Source organism: Dermacentor albipictus, chromosome 9, assembly GCF_038994185.2.
Source record: "Dermacentor albipictus isolate Rhodes 1998 colony chromosome 9, USDA_Dalb.pri_finalv2, whole genome shotgun sequence".
NCBI lineage: Eukaryota > Metazoa > Arthropoda > Arachnida > Ixodida > Ixodidae > Dermacentor > Dermacentor albipictus.
The window spans coordinates 83,075,380-83,094,333 of record NC_091829.1 but is presented as its reverse complement, the minus strand read 5'-3'; the positions used below and the strand labels follow the sequence as shown (position 1 = coordinate 83,094,333).

The 18,954-nt window shown below is 44.3% G+C and overlaps 2 protein-coding genes across 11 annotated transcripts in view; one reads left to right on the top strand and one right to left on the bottom strand.

Moving 5' to 3' along the window:
• LOC135915002 (endothelin-converting enzyme 2-like) overlaps nucleotides 1-18,954 on the bottom strand; it is a 392,210-nt gene that overhangs the window by 61,167 nt on the left and 312,089 nt on the right. The gene's annotated exons all lie outside the window — the stretch shown is intronic.
• LOC135915005 (uncharacterized) overlaps nucleotides 1-18,954 on the top strand; it is a 41,021-nt gene that overhangs the window by 11,629 nt on the left and 10,438 nt on the right. The window lies entirely within an intron of this gene.

The window sequence follows — 18,954 nt, the reverse complement described above, 5'->3', positions numbered from 1 at the left end:
TAGTGGTATTTTCAAGCTTGACCTTCTCACTGGTAGACAAGGCCGTTCGCTCATGGTCTCTGTTGATTTCAATCTTCCATAGAAACGGGACGTCCCGCTCATCCAACAGCATGGTGTTGCCTTCTTTCCTCAGCAACACAACATTGGGTGAATCAATAATGTCCGTTCCCACGATAACATCAGCCCTATAAAGGCATCATCAGAAACTTCGCGCATCTCACCCCCTTGAGCATGTTAGTGTAAACTTCTAAATCAGCCTCGATTTCGCCCATTGTTTCACAAGTTGCATCAACACTGCGTAACTGCTTCCAGTTATTTGGGGTGGCTACTCCTTTGCGTATCTGCATCGTACATTTTGACTTGATCAAGATGATCTGCTCACAAATGTGCAGTGGAGCGACTGCAGGTTCGCCATTGACGTTTATGAGAAGGGCTTTCGTTTTGCGCCATTGCCACAAGAAGTGCACATATTTTCACGTCATGCACTCGGGCAAACTCGTTTGAGATGACCACAACCATCGCAATTTTAGCACTTGGGTTCCTGCCACAGTGTCAGCTTCGCAGCGTTCTCGCTTTGTCGGGAAGGCAGTCCGCTTGTCCTAAAACTTGCGCAAGCTTCTCGTCTCTGTGACATGGACCTGCCTTCAACATTGCTTCTTGAAGCATTCATAACTGTTAATGTCACGCAGCAGGTAATTAATGCAGTTGAGGACATGGTTCCTCATAGCGTAAGTCAATTCTCTCGACACCAATTTGGTGACAATTTCTTCTTTTGTTTCCTCCCCAGCGAGGCCAAGACGCACACAAAGTTTTCTTCCACGCGAACGTAGCCCTTCCAGTGCTCCGCTTTTTTTGAACGCGCGGTTCCATGAACCTCCGTTGCTCTGTCACCGATGCCGGATGAACGTAGGCCTCTAGGAACGCGGCTTCCTAGGACGGCCATGAAACCAAACTTCCTACCGTGGACTGCTACCAGTCGTGCGAAGGACCCGCTAGCTTTATCTTCGTCACGGTGAGCTTCTCCTCGTCGCTCCATTTTGCCAAGCTTGCTGTTCGGTTGAACTCGACAATCCATTCCTTCGCAGCAATGTCACCTCGCGCCCGGAGAAGGTTGACAGGGCTGCTGACCCCTCCGGAGTCACTCGCATGGGCGTCTGAGTCGCAAGTTTCTCGAGGAGCTGTTGGTTCTGGCGCAACACTTGCGTCGACATTTTACATGGCAACCACGTACTCCATTGTCAGGTCAAGCCAAGCGTCACCACTCGTCGAAGCTATCCGTCTTCCGCAGTAGCGTGTTTCTGGAACTCTGAACGGTAACAGTCACTGACGAATGTTCGATGGCCTTTTCACTGTTTCTCAAGGAGAAGCAGTGACTACAGGTGCAGGTGACGCTTGCCCAACTGAGCGCATTCTAGCTACAAATATGTACACTGACAATGGTACACAAGGGAAATGACCGAAAAGAGAAGCAGTCTTATCAAAAAGCAAGTTGTTGTGATCTGGTGCCCAAATTAACTGCCCACATTATAAATGTGCACGGACAAGGGAATAGGATCGTCGCTTTAGGGGGTGAGGGTCGCTAGGTGCGGTGGGAAGAACACAAAGATATGGAATATGAAGCAATAGCAGCTATTGTATTTCGAAAGCAGAATTTACGCTGTAGCAGTACTACATTTATGAACTCGGCAGAGGGCCAATAAATAGGCAACCAAAAGAAAAAAGAATTGAAAACGATTTCCGGATTAGTGTTCACAGGGTCGCTTGTCGGTTTCAACGACAACCTTGGTCGAAATCATCGTCATATGATCTTGAAACAGCACGTTTAGGGTAAGGTAGGAAGGAGCTTAGCGCTGCGGCCAAAATAATTATATCGCAAGGCCATAAGAAATACTATTAGCCAGAAGAATATTTCTGATTATATCGCTCAATGGATGCAGTGACGTGTGCAGAACGATAGTTCGGGGCATATGGAATCGAAGTAAATCAACAAGACTAAACCGTAATTCTGGATGAATACTAACTGCGAGCACATCAAAGACAATGTATACTATCATAAAGAAATATTCACCAGTTAAAATGTCAAATTGTTATGAAAGAGCGAGATTACTACTTCCAGTTGCAAACTGCAACAGGAAAAATTCCGGAGTTTTACGTACCGATGGGACGCCCTAAAGAGAAATAATGAATAATTTTTTATCACTTGTGGTTATTTAACGCGGAGAATATGCATGGTACACGAGAAGTTTGCAACAACATTTGATAAACCAAACACGAACGCGAAGCTTCCCTACTAAAGTGTAACCACGGCAGAAATGCATGCAGGAAGCATCGACAACGAGACACAGTCAATTTCTACGACAGGATGAACGTGCGTATACGGTATACTAGCAAAAACCTACGCGACGCACCGCTGCCTTCTTTTCAGGTTTTAATTTTATGCGTGATATACAGCTTCACTAGTTCAGGGCGAATTTAGACAACGATGACGACGACAGTTAAAAGAGAATGATGATGACAATTATGGCCTCCAAGGCAGTGGCACACACCCACAAATTAATGTCACGAGAATCGGTGGTGTTCATAAGCGTATTATAAGGAGGGACCTTGAAGTGCTGCATCATTATTGCAAGATGCACAAGCTACTGCACCATTGTCACAAAATCGACATATCAAAATGCATCTCCATCACGTAACGAAGAGTTTCTACAAGACATAACTATTAAAAAACGCTGTCGAAGTACTTCTGAAACCTTGGCACATTTAGGTAACCGATGTTCCTCCTCGTAATTAGGGAATAGAATTAGCTAGACTTTTCCGTTATCGGTGCAGATTGATTGCCAGATTTCAGCAGTAAATTACATCTGACACCAGAATGAAATATGGTATTGACGCTAATAGCATAAACTTGTCAAAGTTAGTTAACTGTTTCCGGAATAGTAGGAATATCTTCGAGTCTTCTTAGTTCTTCAGAAGCACCCTATTGGTGACAATGTTTCTTGAACCCATGTACCTTAGTATTTCTTATGTATTCTGTAGCTTATTTCATTACATGGTATTTTTGCGATTTCGGTGGGAATTTCTCTCAAATTTTATTATGCAACAGTTAGTGTCGACAGGCACTTATTTCATATAGTGTCTTCGACGTATTAAAATTTAATTCGAACTCGTCCTATATACTGCTATAATTGTAGACATGTAAATTAGGTTCTTTATGAAACTTGTATGATTGCATCGCAAAAATTGTGCATTTTTCTTTGTTTTCCCTTTGTGTTAACAGAGCATCAGTCCTGTTTGCACTTTGCCCACCTGCTCGGGTAGCATCTGCAAAGCTGCAGTATTGTAAATAAAAATAAATACCACCACAAAGAGTAACTATACCGAGTCCTTGAGTGGTCAGACGGGCCGTATTTAGGCTTATATTCTATGAACTGGACGAAAAACTTAGGCAAACTCGAAGAATAAATACTTTAGTCAGTACTGAATGTCATTTATTCATTTCATCTCACTGTTGGCCACTCGCCCACAGTGGATATGTGCCATCACTAGAAGGAAATCAAAAGAAGTTGGTAGCCATCACACGATACTTGGCCATTATGCCTTGATCTTGGCCATGGTCTTCGCCTTTGTCTTGCATTAGGGACTTGTGCGCTTGACTTTCAGATCAACAACTTGTTGGTGGCATTTGCAGAGGATACTACCAATGATTGCGACCTAGTAATGTCACGATGTAGTGGCGGTGAAGTCGCCGTGAGTCATCACAAATGCACCGAAAGAAAACAAAAAGAGCTTGTTCAATGGCAGCCTTAGCTGCAAAAATGAAACTTCCAAAGTCTTCCTTTTCCTTAAAGAAGGTGAAAGGACGACAGCGTAGTTTAGAAAATTCGGTTGATTAAGTTTCATTGCGTAAAAGATAGAACAGAGAGGCAGTCAGATCACATCTGTGCATCCTAAAATTTTGGGTTGGCAAAGCATAATACTGCAATGCAATCTCACTAAGGTTACTTTGGACTCGCACGTTTTGCAATATATAGTGCTCTATGATAACAGTAGTGCTGGTACTCAGTAGACAATATAGCAGGTTGTCATCAAAAAAGGCTTCCTACAATACCTGATTGAAGTGGTATGGAAGTCGAAGCCCTTATTTTCATTGATAACACCATTTTCCTCAGCTTTGTGCTTGTTTTCGTATAAACTGCTTCGTACATACCGCGAGCAACAACCAAAAGGGAGGCTCTTATTCGTTAGTTGTGTTGGGCTCATCCAAATTTGCGTACATGAAGCCCATCGTTGAACACCATGACCAATCAGTCAAACTTGATGTCGTCCCGCGCTATCCTTTCGAAACTCATAAGGCCCATAACCACGGTACATGGCACGTAGCCAGTCAAGATACATTGCATTTTGACAATGTGAGTGGCGATTGATTACGGCGTGTTCAATGAAAGTTTACTCTATCCCTACATAGCACAAGGGACATATAGTTCGTGTTATAAAAAGATTTTATGCGTTGATGCTTAAAAACAGTCAATTGAATAAAGAGTGCTAAGGAAACAATGCATGCTCACTGACTTGGACAGGCAAAGCAGAAGGGTGGGTACAACGTTATTCTGCAGAAAACTGAAGTAATGCTTCAATGAATGTTTGATGTTTAATGGCGCAAGAGCCAGGTATGGCCAAAAAGTGCCATGCTAGTGTTAATGGGTTCGCAGTGGACTGATGAGTTCTGTAAAGTTAATGTAATGTGGTTGTAAAGGGCCTAAAACAGTTGATGAAAAAAAATCTACGTACTAAGATTATGGCAATCACCAATGACGCGTACTATGAACACTAATATGCATTGCAAAATATATGATACCATATACAAAATATGTGAGATGTTAAAATTGGCTAGAGCACTGCTGTCTCCCCCGAGCCCTTGAAACACAAGGGCCTAGAGCCACGTGCTATACGAAACAACTATCACAGCGGCATCCTCTGAAGACAGTAAGCGCTACGAATGTATGGGGCTAATAACATGTAACACAACATCTTTCAGGAAACGTAGGACTGCGTTAGTGTCAAAGAGCGGTTCTGGCCCGAGTAACATTGCAGGATGAAGGGAGACGTGCTGCCGGTATGCTAGGGGAAAATTTTTCTTTCTCTCAGATTCGGCTTCCCAGCACTCCAGGAGGGCGTGGAGGACGGTCAGCCTCTCCCTGCATGTACCACAGAATGGAGGTTCATTTCCAGTAAGTAAAAAGTTATGGGTGCCAAATGTGTGTCCTATCTTAAGACGACAAAATAGGACAACTGTTCGGCGTGATTTTGTTGTAGACGGCCAGAAAACTAATTGCGGCTTTATAACGTGCAGCTTATTACTTGTATCCACATCCCACAAGCTTTGCCAGACGTTGCGCAGTTTCCTGCCCAAGAAGGCCCTCCGATCTGTGACAGAGACTGCAGCGGTAGGATTAACAGAATGCGATGCAACTGACGTGGCCATCTGGCCCGCCAGAACGTTACCTTCGATGCCCCTATGACCCGCACCCAGCCTATGATGACATGCTGGTTAGATGTATAAGTCTTACACAGGATGGAATAGAGTTCGTTAATTACTGGATTTTAGCGCTTACAGAATGACATCAAGGCCTTCACAACACTTAGGGAGTCAGTATAAATAAGTGATGTTTTGAGTTTTGTTTTCCTTATATGCTTCACAGCCGACAAAAGTGCGTAGGTCGCAGCCGTAAAGATACTTGTTTTCGGATGCAGTTCATCGGATTCCAAGAAGGATGGACCGAAGGCTGCATAGGACACCTTGTCGCGTGACTTTGATGCGTCTGTCTAGAACTTCGTGCAGGAGTGCTTTTACTGGAGTTCCAGGAAATGCATTTGGATTTCAATTACTGGAGCGTGCTTTGTAACTTGCAGGAAATATATATGACATTATAGCAGCTGCCACTACCAAGGAGGTAGCAGCTTAGCTGGAGGCATTGAGCGGTTTTGAGGAGTGGGACGTCCATTTCAACGCTAATTTTCGTCACACGCCGTGATAAAGGCTTCTTACAGAGGGACGATTACGGAAGAGTGTAGAATATGTAATATCGTTAACGGTATTAAAACACGGATGTTGAGGAATAGAGCGAATTTTATGAAAATATGTTTGGCTGATGCATGTTCTCTGCAGACGGAGTGACCACTCATTTGATTCTACATATAAACTTTCAATGGGACTTGTTCTGAAAGCGCCATTGGCCAGTCGGATTCCTAGATGGTGGACCGGAACGAGCATTTTTAACATTCTCGGAGTGGCGGAATGATAGATCATGGCAGCATAGTCCAATCGTGATCGAATGAGGCTCTTGTAAAGAGTCATAAAACATTTTCGGTCGCTTCCCCATGTTGTATGGGATAAAATGTTCAGTAAGTTCATTGTTTTTAAGCATTTCACCGTGAGATACTTTATGTGGGGAACAAATGTTAGTTTAGAGTCAAGTATGATGCCTAAGGACTCATGCTCTGTGTTCACAGGGATGTGCTGACCATACATTTCAATAATGGGATCTGCAATGAGCCCTTTGTTTCTTGTGAAAAGCACACAAGAACTTTTGTTCGGGTTCACTTTAAATCCGTTTTCATTTGCCCATTTGGACACTTTGTTCAAGCCCTGTTGTACTTGCCTGTCACAATGCAAGGTTGCAGGATTTGAAACCTATTTGAATGTCATCTACGTAAACAGAATAAAAAATGGCTGGCGGTAATGAAGCCCGAAGCGTGCTTATCTTCACGATGAAGAGCGTGCAGCTAAGCACACTTCTTTGTGGCACACCACTTTCTTGTATAAAAAGTCACGGCAATACATTGCCAATTTTCACGTGGAAGGTACGTTTGGACAGATAGCTTTCTAGTATGTTTAGCGTATTTCCACGAATTCGCATTCTTGACAAGTCTCGCAAGATCTCGTATCACTACGCTGTGTCATACGCCTTCTCCATATCGAGGAATATCGATAAGAACAACTGTTTATGTACAAATGCATCGCAGATATTTCCTTCACTGCGTACAATATGATCAGTTGTGGACCGCCCTTCTCTGAAGCCACACTGATAGGGATCAAGCGTGTTCTTCAGTTCAAGGAAATGTATTAGTCTACGATTAATCATTTTTTAAATAGCTTACATAGACAACTTGTAAGAGCTATCGGGCGATAACTAGCCGCCAAGGAAGGATCTTTACCCCGCTTCAAGACGGGAATAACAATAAGAATAACAATGGGAGGTATCCAGCAGCCAGGATAGAGTTGAAAAGTGCCACAAGTGTCATTTGTGTGTCTTTATGTCAGTTCTTAATCGTGTAATACATGATTCTATCAGCACCCGGTGCAGTGCTTCTACATGCGTTCAACGCAGCTTTAAGCTCGGCCTGGACTTTCAGTGCTGTTCACAAATATACGCAGTGTTGTTGTTCGCAATCGCGATGACCTTTGTTGTGCCGCCGATACCACATCGGCCGACATTATTGTCCTAACGGAAACATGGCTGAATGATTCTGTTAGAAGCACGGAAATCCTCGCTACCCAAAAGCGGTATTCCATATTTCGCTGTGATCGCGCAGCCGCACGTGGTGGCGGTGTTCTGGTCGCTGTTTCTGATCATCTCGAGAGCCTTCACATTGATATTCATACGACGCTAGAATTTTTGTGTGTGCAGATCACGACTGAATATCAAAAGCTTCTATTATGTGCATGCTACCGTTCGCCCTCTACTGGGATTGGTTTTTGCAGCGACCTTCATGACGCGCTGAGCGCTGTGTGTGCCAAATTTCCGAATATTCCAGTTTTTTTATTTGGCGATTTTAATTTCCCTAATATAAAATGGTCTAGCACTTCGTATACCACTATCACCTCTTCGACAGAATCGTCTAATTTTGTAAATCTTTGTTCCGACTTTTGTTTAACACAAGTAATAACGCAGCCTACGAGGGTCACATTTTCAACATCCAGTGTATTAGACTTGTTGCTAACAACGGCCCCTGATGCTGTTTCCAATATTTCCTATTTATCAGGTATAAGCGATCATTCTTTACTACATGTCATGTTGAACTTCCCTGCTCGAACGTCGCATAACAATATAAAAGTAATATATGATTATGCTAAAGGAAATTACACTGCAATTAATAAAACACTTGCAAACTTCCTTGACGAATTTCTGACTAACTTCAACGAAAGATCCGTAAATACCAATTGGCAACTTTTCCGAAACAAGCTTTGTGAATTGGTCGACTTATATATTCCTCGAAAAAAGCTTTTAACTAACTGCCACTATCCATGGTACAACCGCTCATTAAAACGTCTGGTAAACAAAAAAAGGAGGCTTTTCCGCAAAGCTAAGTCTTCAGGAAAGCGTGAGCACTGGTCAGCACTGAAAAAAACTGTTACTAGCTACAAGAAGTCTTTGAAGGAATCGAAGCACTACTACTTCAATGTGACGTTGCCAACGTTTTTAACAAGCAATCCAAAAAAATTTTGGAGTAGTGTCAATAAACGAGAGCAGTCACTTATATCTCTCGTTGACCCTCAGTCAAACCCTATTTCAAGCACTGATGTCGCCGAGATCCTTAACGAGACCTTTTGTGCCGCTTTTTCAAGTACCGTAACTAACATTACTAATGTTAGAGACTATGCATGTAACATAAGCTTTCCAATGGACCCTGTCAGGTTTAGCTATGACGGCATTGTCAACATAATTAACAATTTTAAAATCTCCTCTTCTTGCGGGCCTGATAACATTAACACCAAAGTCCTGAAAAATACTAAAGTGTACTCCGCAATTTTTTTACTAAAGATATGTGAGCAATCGCTTGAAACAGGAGATATACCACACGAATGGAAAGTGGCGAAAGTGATTCCACTCCATAAATCTGGCGACAGACATTCACCCCTCAATTATCGTCCCATATCATTAACTTCCATTTCATGTAAAATCATGGAGCATATAATCTTTTCTCAATTATCTGGTTTTCTTGAATCATTTTCGTTTTTTACGCCTACACAACATGGTTTCAGGAAGCAGTTTTCCTGTGAAACACAGTTATTATCTTTCAGCAACGAGATTTATTCCATTCTTGATGAAGGTTCTGAGGTCGACGTCATCTTCTTAGATTTTTGCAGGGCTTTCGATAAAGTATCCCATAGTCTGCTGTTGTATAAGCTTGCTCATCTTCACATCGACCCGAATGTTCTAGCATGGATTCGTTGTTTTTTGTCTAACCGCTTGCAGTTTGTCCACATTAATGGTCTTCAATCATCTTCAATGCCGGTTAGGTCTGGGGTACCACAAGGATCGGTACTCGGACCCTTGTTATTCCTTGTGTACATTAATGATCTGCCTAACAATATAAAATCTTCCATCAAACTCTTTGCAGATGATTGTATACTATACCGTGAAATTAAAAACACTAATGATGTCCACTTATTGCAAGCAGATCTTAACTGCGTTACTGATTGGTGTGCTAAATGGAAAATGGTTTTAAACACATCAAAATGCAAATCCATGCGCTTTTCACGTCAAGGTGTGTCGCCACCAGCCTCTTACAGCATCAACAATGCTTCGTTAGCCCCGGTTACCTCGTATAAATACCTCGGTGTACATCTGACATCAAATTTATCCTGGAATCAGCATATCACCTACATTACTGGAAACGCAAACCGCATGCTCGGTTACATAAAAAGAAACTTTTCTAATGCGCCCATTTCCGTCAAACTCCTACTTTATAAAACACTGGTTCGCTCAAAGCTTGAATACGCCGCGTCGATATGGGACCCTCAAGCTAAGTCACTTATATCTGTGTTGGAAGCTGTTCAGAACCGTGCCGCTCGTTTTATCCTCCACAACTATGACCGCACATCAAGTGTAACACTAATGAAAAACACTTTGTCACTACCATTACTTTCATTGCGCAGGAAAATTTCACGACTCTGTCTTTTTTTTAAGATCTACAATCTGAATCCTGTTTTGAAAAACGCTTTGCTCCTTTCACCCGCCTATGTTTCATCGCGCATTGACCATCCACGCAAAGTGGGCGTTCCACTTTGTCACACTACCGCTCGCTTAACTTCTTTCATTCCAACTACGTCATCCGAGTGGAATCACTTGCCAGCAGATGTGGCACTCGCCGATGATCTCGAGCACTTTAAGAATAAGTTAAGTGTCTACGTTTCTTCTTCATGACATGCGTGCCTTTCGTTTCGTGGTCCCTCATGAACTCTGTGTTGCTGATTTTCAAGTTTGCGTTGTTAGTTGTTTTCTTTTCTCGTTTTTTTAGCCTTCCATGAATGTGCACAATTGCTTAAATCTGTGAAATCTGTAAAACTCAGTGCAGTGAGCTTTGTAATGTTATGTATGCAATGCTATAATGCAATGACATGTAATGCTGTGACCCATGAATGTATTTACATATCTTGTTATCTGTATTATTGTATGTCTTGTTCCACTCCCCTCAATAATGCCCGCAGGGCCATGAGGGTACTTGAAATAAATAAATAAATAAATAAATATTAAAAGGACGGCTGTATGGTTCATCCGGACGGCATTCGCGATCGAGTGCCTTAAGTTCAGCTAATTGTTTATATTTGAAGAATGATTTGGTGTAATGTGTGGAGCTTGATACATATTCGAAGTGTTTGCCCAGAGCGTTGGCCTGGTCTTCCAAGGTAGTCCCTTAGTCCTCCATTAAGGGCAAAGGGTGGATTTGTTGCTCCTTTATCTTTCTTACACCATTCCATGCTTTGGACTCTTGGGTGTAGGAAGTGATGCCTGAGAGAAACTTCTCCCAGCTAGCCTTCCTCGCCTGTCTGCGCGTGCGCCTTCCTTGCGATTTTGCCAGTTTAAATACTCTAAGGCTTTCTGCAGTCGCGGAGTGGCGCAGCAAACCCTACTCTTTGTTTTGTTGCCTTCGCGGCAGTCTGCACTGCTTATTCTAGCAGGCTACCCGTCTTTTACAAGAGACCCTGTGTTTGTGGAATAAACGTTTCAGCTGCGTCGAGTATAAAACAAATAAAATATGCTACTGCTGCATTTATGCTTAAATCAGTGATAGGGCATCGTGATAGGTACGTGGACGCCTTAAAATTATTCCATCCGGTTGAGGCTAGTTTCCACCGGGGACCGTGTGTAGGGCATTTATGTTGATGTACTAAATTTAACATTATAGGAAAGTGGTCACTTCCATAGGGATTTTTGGTTACATGCCATTGCAAATCAGGGAAAATTGAAGCAGAGCCAATCGACAGGTCTGTTGATGAATGTGAATTATGATGAATATTCAAATACATTCGCTTCTTCTTGTTGAAGAGGCATGCACCAGAGTTCACAAGAAAAGTTTCAATAAAACAACCTCTCGCATCGCATCGCGTGTCTCCCCACATGCTGTTGTTGGCATTAAAATCGCCTGCGAGTAGGTAGGGGTCCGGGAGCTGATCAATTAGGTTAGAAAACTCGCTTTTTCTGAGTTGATAATTTGTGGTTATGTATATGCAACATACTGTGATTAATTTATTAAAAAGAATTGCCCGAACTGACACTGCCTCAAGGGGCGTCTGAAGGGCGACATAATGACAAGCTACTGACCTGTCAACAACTATTGCTACGATACTATTGCTACGGTCTTTACGATAGATTGTGTAGTGACGAAGAAAATTTGTGTTTGTAGGTTTTATATGTGTCTCTTGAACGCACAGCAACCTTGGATTATATTTGTGTAGGAGTTCTCTAATATAGTCAAGGTTATGAAGAAGACATCTAACATCTCATTGTAGTATTTGTGTCTCCATTATGGTAAATGTGTTGGGTGCTGTGTATTGCAGCTCACGGGACTTTTGGAAGCGCCGTGAAGCGAGCTTTGTCTTTTTTGGAGCCGTCGAAAGAAGCTCGCTGCTCCTTAGGCGCTGGTGGTGCCCTGTTGCTGGTGGTTGTGTCCATCGCCTCTTGCGAGGCGCTGGACATGCGCTTTTCCGAGTGCTTTGTTTCACGTGCAGTAATCGGTACGTTGGACGAGACCTTATAGGCCACGTGCCAGGAAGTGGATGGCCCTTTTTGCTGGGGTGACGGAGCAGCGCTAGCTGCAACCGTCGGGGAGGGTGACGTCACTGCCGACTCACTGTGTGTGGACCGGATAGTCGCCGGAGGCCGTTGTGGCGCTGCCCCCTGACGGGCCACATCGCCAAAGCTGCTCTTAGGCAGGTGTTACACCCGCCTACGTGCCCCTTTGAAAGATATAATTTTTTTTACTTTGATTGTCACAATTTATTTTTCTTTTTTCCAAGACGGGCAGGACCGCGAGTCTGCGGCATGCTCGCCATCACAGTTGACACAATGTGGAGTGTTCTGGCACGTTTCAGAGGAATGCTCATTGTCACTGCACTTGGCACATGTCAGCCGGCCTCGACAGTTCTGTGAACTGTGGCCGAACTTTTGGCACTTAAGGTTTCTGTGAGGATTCTAACACGAAGTTTGATATAACCAGCCTCGATGGACTCGGGAAAGACACTTGAGCCGAAGGTGAGTATCAGGTGTTTCGTCCAGATCTCTTTACCATCCCGCCTCATGTTAATTCGTCTAACATTTATGACATTTTGTTCACTGAAGCCCTCCAAGAGTTCAGCTTCAGTGAGCTCCAGCATGTCATCGTCCGAGACAAGGCGGCGGGTCGTGTTCATGGTACGATGCGGGGTTACTGCTACTTGGGTCTCCCAAAATGGCACAAGTTTCGTCAGTTTCTCATATTGCTTCTGATTACGAAGCTCCAAGAGGAGATCACCACTTGCCATCCTCGAGGCCTTATGTCCCGTATCAAAAACTTTAGTCAAAGACTTAGAAACAAGAAACGGTGAAATGGTTCGCAATGGTTTGTCTCGTTTTTCAAGTTAACAACATGGAAACGAGGGAAGTTGTGGATTTGGCGCCCGAAAAACGGAACGACATCTTCGGTGCACCCTCGTTTATGAGGGTGATCGGGGAGTTTAGGAAAAGCATTTTACATAAGTATGGTTGGGTTTTCGGCCCGCGATGCCAACCACCCACCATGGAACCCAACGAGGGGACGTGACGGAAGTTCCTGCAAAAAAATGTCCTGCCAACGCGAGCCACACATCGCTGCTACAGCCAAGTACAAGACTGGCCAGACACACAAGGTTAACCCTTGCCACCGGCAAACTAGGAAGTGAGGAGAAGTGAAGAGCAGAGAGGAAAGATGAAAAACGCGAGAGAGAAAGATGAAGAATGGAGAGGAGGACAGGGAAAGGCGACTGCCGATTTCCCCCAGGTGGGTCAGCCTGGCGGTGCCGTCTATGGGAAGCAGATGCCAAAGAGGTGTGTTGCCTCCGCCGGGGGGCCTTAAAGGTCCAAACACCCAGCATCAGCTCAATCACCAGGATACGCCTTTCCCCAGACACGGCTATGCCGCGCACGGCTACATGCGGGAGGGTCCAACCCTCTTGTGCTCGGGTACGTGGTGTCGCAACACACCAAACGCCTGCTTACGCATACGCCCCTGCGGGGTTGAAGTAATGTTTAACAATACTTCAACCCAAAACAAACATTACTTCAACCCAACAAAAGAACAGCAGTTTGGGATAGATAGCGAGGCACTGGAAGTGGTAAGGGAAGGCATCTACTTAAAGCAGGTGGTGACGACGGATCCGGATAATGATACTAAAATAATCAGAACATGAATCAGGTTGTCATTATCCCTCAAGAGAAAAGTGTATAACAGCAGTGTCTTGCCTGCGTCTTACCTACAGAGCAGAAACCTGGAGGCTTACGAAAAGGGTTCTACTTAAATTGAGGACGACGCAACGAACTATGGTAAGAAGAATGATGCGTGTAACATTAAAGGATAAGAAGAGAGCAGATTGGGTGAGAGAAGAAACACGAGTTAATCAGATCTTAGTTGAAATCAAGAAAAAGAAATGGACATGGGCAGGGCATGGGCAGGGCTGTAACGAGGATTGAAGACAACCAATGGTCATTAAGGGTTACGGACTGGATTCCAAGAAAAGGGAAGCGTAGCAGGGGCCGGCGGAAAGTTAGGTGGGCGGATGAGATAAAGAAGTTTGCAGGGATAACATGGCCACAATTTAGCACATGATTCGGGTAGTTGGAAATGTATGGGAGAGGTCCTTGCCCTGCAGTGGGCGTAGCCAGGCTGCTTCTGCGGTGGTGATGATGAAGAAGAAGGAAACAATGAATCCGTCTGTAGAGCCGAATCGCAGCGTTCATTTCAGGTCCTTCTGTAAGGGGACGTGAGCAGCCATGCTAAGCATCTAAATTGACGAGCTGCTTACAGGCGACATTGAAACATGCTTCGTTCGCTTGTGAGCTTCGCTGCCAGTTGTTTCCGCGATTGACTTGGGAGCGCGGCCTTGCGAGTTACGGCTTGATCGTCACCTGGAAGACCACAAAGCACCCGGCTGTCAACCGATGTGCTTCCATTGCGTCATCCTCAAAGCGACGAACCTCTTCGCCACCGTCTTCTTTCTGGCACTCCAGGATGGTTTCCAAATTATCAACGTCGTAGACAGCCCATGCAGCAGCAGGCTGGATCGCTGGCTCGCAAATGAAGGTAGCCGTTCTAGGTGCGCGTAGGGGCAATGTAAAGACAGGCAGCTGGCGCCCGTTACCACGTGTCACCGTTCGGTCCAGGAGTTCTAGCTGCTTGAAGCATTTGGTGGATCGGGACCTCCCTGCGCCATCATTTCTCCGGGAAACGCTTGAGCTATCGTTCCGAAGAGTAGTGCGAAACCTGCGCCTGCTAACTTTACTACCAGGCCAGATATCATCATACCTCCGAAGGAGCATGTGAACTCTGTAGATTCGGCAGTAGCCGTGGTTCGGAGCCGATGTCAGCGGGATGCCAAGAAGGACCACTGAAGTTCGAGGACGCCCTTGATATCGCTTCGTCTTACGCTTGAACATGTGCCCTTGCATATCCGTGAACAATGGCCTCTTTGTAGTAGCGACCAGTGTTTCAAGGACCGTGGCCTTCTTGTACTGGCAGCGCTTTCACCTAATGCCGTTCGGAAAGGGGAGGTGGCCGGCGGCTTGCTTACGTCGCTACCTGTCGCCACTAGGGAGTGTAGGCCATGCAGCGCATGTGCGAAAAAAATGATGTGTCACTTCGGCGGTGCGGAATTGGTGACGAATCGGGTGGTTATATGATGATGATAATCACGGACTTCTTATGCGGCGTGTACCTACTCAGGGAATAGGCGAATGGCTGTAGTGCCTCATTCTTTCTTTTTTGATTCTTGTAGCATTGCTTTAGCCCACTAAGGGTTACAGGAATGTTTTAAACAGGAGAAAGAATAAAACTTAGAAGCGAAAATAATGCATGATAATGCGGCAGTTTTATGATGTAGGGTATAATCATTTTAGAGAGCCTATTATCATAACTCGTAATTTTCATATACGGATAGCAAACTTGGAGCTTCAATATGAAATCATTTTCAATTGGCGATTCTTGCAAAAAATCCAATCAATAAATGGTTCATTGTCTTCTACATCAGTGGTACGGCTGTAGAAATGAAAGTTAAATACTTCCTTCTATTCATTTCCTCTACTACACATCGGGGAAAGGGATCTACTTTAAGCGACAACAGCCACGACAAGGCGACGCCGGCGGTCTTCACTGGAGACATGAGGGTACTAAGAAAAACCGGAATACCACTGGTTAGTGGCCTTTACATAAAACGCTTTCAGTGTGCGCCCTGTCATTTGCACGCCTAGCAAGTCATCACGGTCTACGAAGACAACTGATGGTGTGGTTACGAGTGTCAGAAAGTTGAATGAACCCGTTCAACGCTCCTCGTTACGTCCAGTGTTTTTCGACTCACCCGTTGGCTCTCACCATCGTGCCAAGTGGACAACACGAACAGCAAGAAGAGACCCAAGAATACACAAAGCATGCCTTCATTCGATGCATCATCAACTCGTAACATGACATCCGTGCAACCGTGTGAAATTGTGCTATTGGTGAACTCACATCGTTGCGAACATTGCCATCTCTGGCGATTTGTAATCTGAAGAAACTGTGCTGCGAGTGGTGATCGTTAAGTGTAGTGCAAAAGACCAACGTACACGTGTGCTGCATCTAATAAGTTCAATGTGCTTTTGTGTCTCATTGAAACAGATGCCAGACTTGCACCTGGACATTTGCGTGATTACGTGACACTTATATGAACATTACATCGCACTGGGGTCATCGCTTTTACATTTGTGTAAACGATTTATCACAGCTACCTTAAAGGGACACTGAAGAGAAAACTGATTTCTTCTGCATCAGCAAATTACCTTTCTACAACACCAAAACCACCACTCCTACCACGATAAGACTCTTGGTAAGCCAGAAAAAGGGCTAGAACGAAATACTTGTGGCGACGCCTTGTTGCAGTTCCCGCACCTAGTCGCTGTGGCGTCATGGATTTTGATGGCAACTTCTAGGGCCTACTTAATTATATATTGGTAAAAAGCGACTAAATTGTGCTCTAAAGGAACCGAATATTAAACATGGCAAGTTTCGGAGACCTTTACTCAGCCGACGTGGCCCAAATGCGAAAGCGTACTTTGGAATCACTGACGTCACATTGACGTACCGGCGTTGGGGCTTCGAGGCAAAATTCAAATGCTGATACTTCAACTTTCATTTTCTCATCTAAAAGTTAAACTACTATTTTGAAAGGACTGCCTTCAGGGTTTTCAAACAATGCTTTATTAGTCCAAAGTGATTCATTCTTTCGCTTTAGTGCCCCTTTATTATGTATAAATAGTTACGCCAAAAATGTTCCCTCTGCTCAACCTCACGCAAATAATTAACGAAAGCTGCGTGAATGCGTGAAACAACTTTTGGCCAATGATCAGCACGCCAGGTCACAACGCGCTTTGTAGCCAGAAGGACCAAGCTTAGTCGAATCCATGTATTACAACACATCATTCCCATCACTGACTGAATCAGGCATCATACGTGCAACAGCCATAGACACTAGCGCCAGAGTTTCCTTAGTCATTTTTGCGGGAAAACTTTTGAGTTGCAGAACTCGCCGCACACTCTCGGATGTTGGCGCCACCTAGCGCTGTGCCAGAACAACGATCACGCATGCGATACCGTCAAGTGCAGCTTCCTGTCGTACAGAAAATTTGCAGTGGTATAAAGCAGCGATTTTAAGTAAGCGTTTGCGTTTTTTGTCTCTTTTGCTGTGGTCGGCGTTTTAGGGCCATATTTTTTTCGACGCGGTTTCACGCCAAATCGCGCAGTATTTCTTGTTTGTACAGCCTTGACCGTCTGAATCCCTCAGTGCCAGCACACGGGCGATATCTACAGAAGTGTTCGACAAGTGCAGCTGAGAACAGCACTGCGCTTCCAAGTGAATGCGTATGCGGGACCATGGCCCCGTAATTTTCGGCGCGTAACAAAACACTGAAAGAATCGTACAATGGTTTCGTGGGGACTGAACCTTAACCCTGAGCACGCAGGACATTTACGCATGTCTGTAATGCAAGTGGTGGTTAGGAATCAATTGTAATTTCTTGACGATTCTTTGTGCTTGCCGAGAAAGCGAGATAGACGCTTACTATTTTCGTGCATTGTGTCGTCAGTTCTGTACGTTTACGTACCTCCTACCAGTCTCCCAAACTCACTTTTTTGGATACAGCGTGTTCTTGCAAATACGTTTTCTTGATTCCAGTAAAATTAAATGAGAAAGAAAAATTTACAAAATCATGACGAGAAATTTTGTCGCGAGAATTCTCCAAGCAGAAATAAAGTACATGGCCGATGCTTTTCCTAGAGACCGCGCGTTCTCCTCAAGACAAAAATAACACAAATTGGTCACAAATGCGGTCGTAAACTTTCAAGAGATCGCATTCAGTTGTGGCATGTGCAGAAATCTAGCTTCGCAGCTGCCGGTGCTTTCAGCTGTTGCATTGTTCTTATATCTCTTCGGCAGTGGGCAAGGATTCAAGCCATTTTAACGTCGTTGTACACACGGTGCATCAAGTAGGTGCCTATTCCCAGAGTTGCACTCATTATGCTTTTAGACATTTTTCGCAAGACAGGGTTCTACAGTTTCAAGCACCTTGCCACTTTTCGACCTCATGACAATGAGGAGGAGGAATAAACTTTTATTTTGGAAACAGTTTTCCGGGGTAAGCCCTGGACAATGAATCTTGCAAAAGTTTCGCTTAGCCAATTCCCTGTTCCACATTCAGTCGCTTACTCAGGCAATACTTTGTTCCTATTTCCAGCAATTTGTTTTACCGAGGCTCTTCTTAAGCTCATTAGAAGATATGAAGAATCGTAGGTTTGAGTCATGGGCATCGCCAATTTAGGCGTCATCATCCTTAATACGTGACGCACTGATATAAGTTAAACTGTCCACCAGACCGATTGAAATATACCTTATTTTCACGTGAATAACGCGACAGTGAATATAACGCGAAAGGGAATTATCAGTATCAGAAAAAAAACTGTATTAGTATTATAACGTGAAGCGCATCCGAAGACAAACAGGAGACAACGTATAAAATTGGAATGCAGTCGGGCTTTAATCAATGTTACAGCGAAACGCCAGTGCAAAATAAAGCAGAAGGAGGAGTGCTGATGTTTCCGTCACTGTCGCCGTGAACAACACTAACCAATGCATCCTACGCACCAATATTATTGGACAGGTAGCACTCCGAAAATGCCTGCGACATAATCGAGCACGGCAGCGTCTTTCAGGCATGGCGCTCTGTTTAGTGCATGACTTCGAATACTGCTCGCTTGACACGCCTACACAACAGCGCCCATCCTGCTTCTCAAGATTGCTATTAAGCCGCCATAATTAACCCAATTGAAGTGGCACAAAAAGCGTTCTAAATCAGGATAAGATTAACGGCGCAGAATTGACAGTGACAGCCCCTAGCTCGTAGCTGTGGCGTGAGG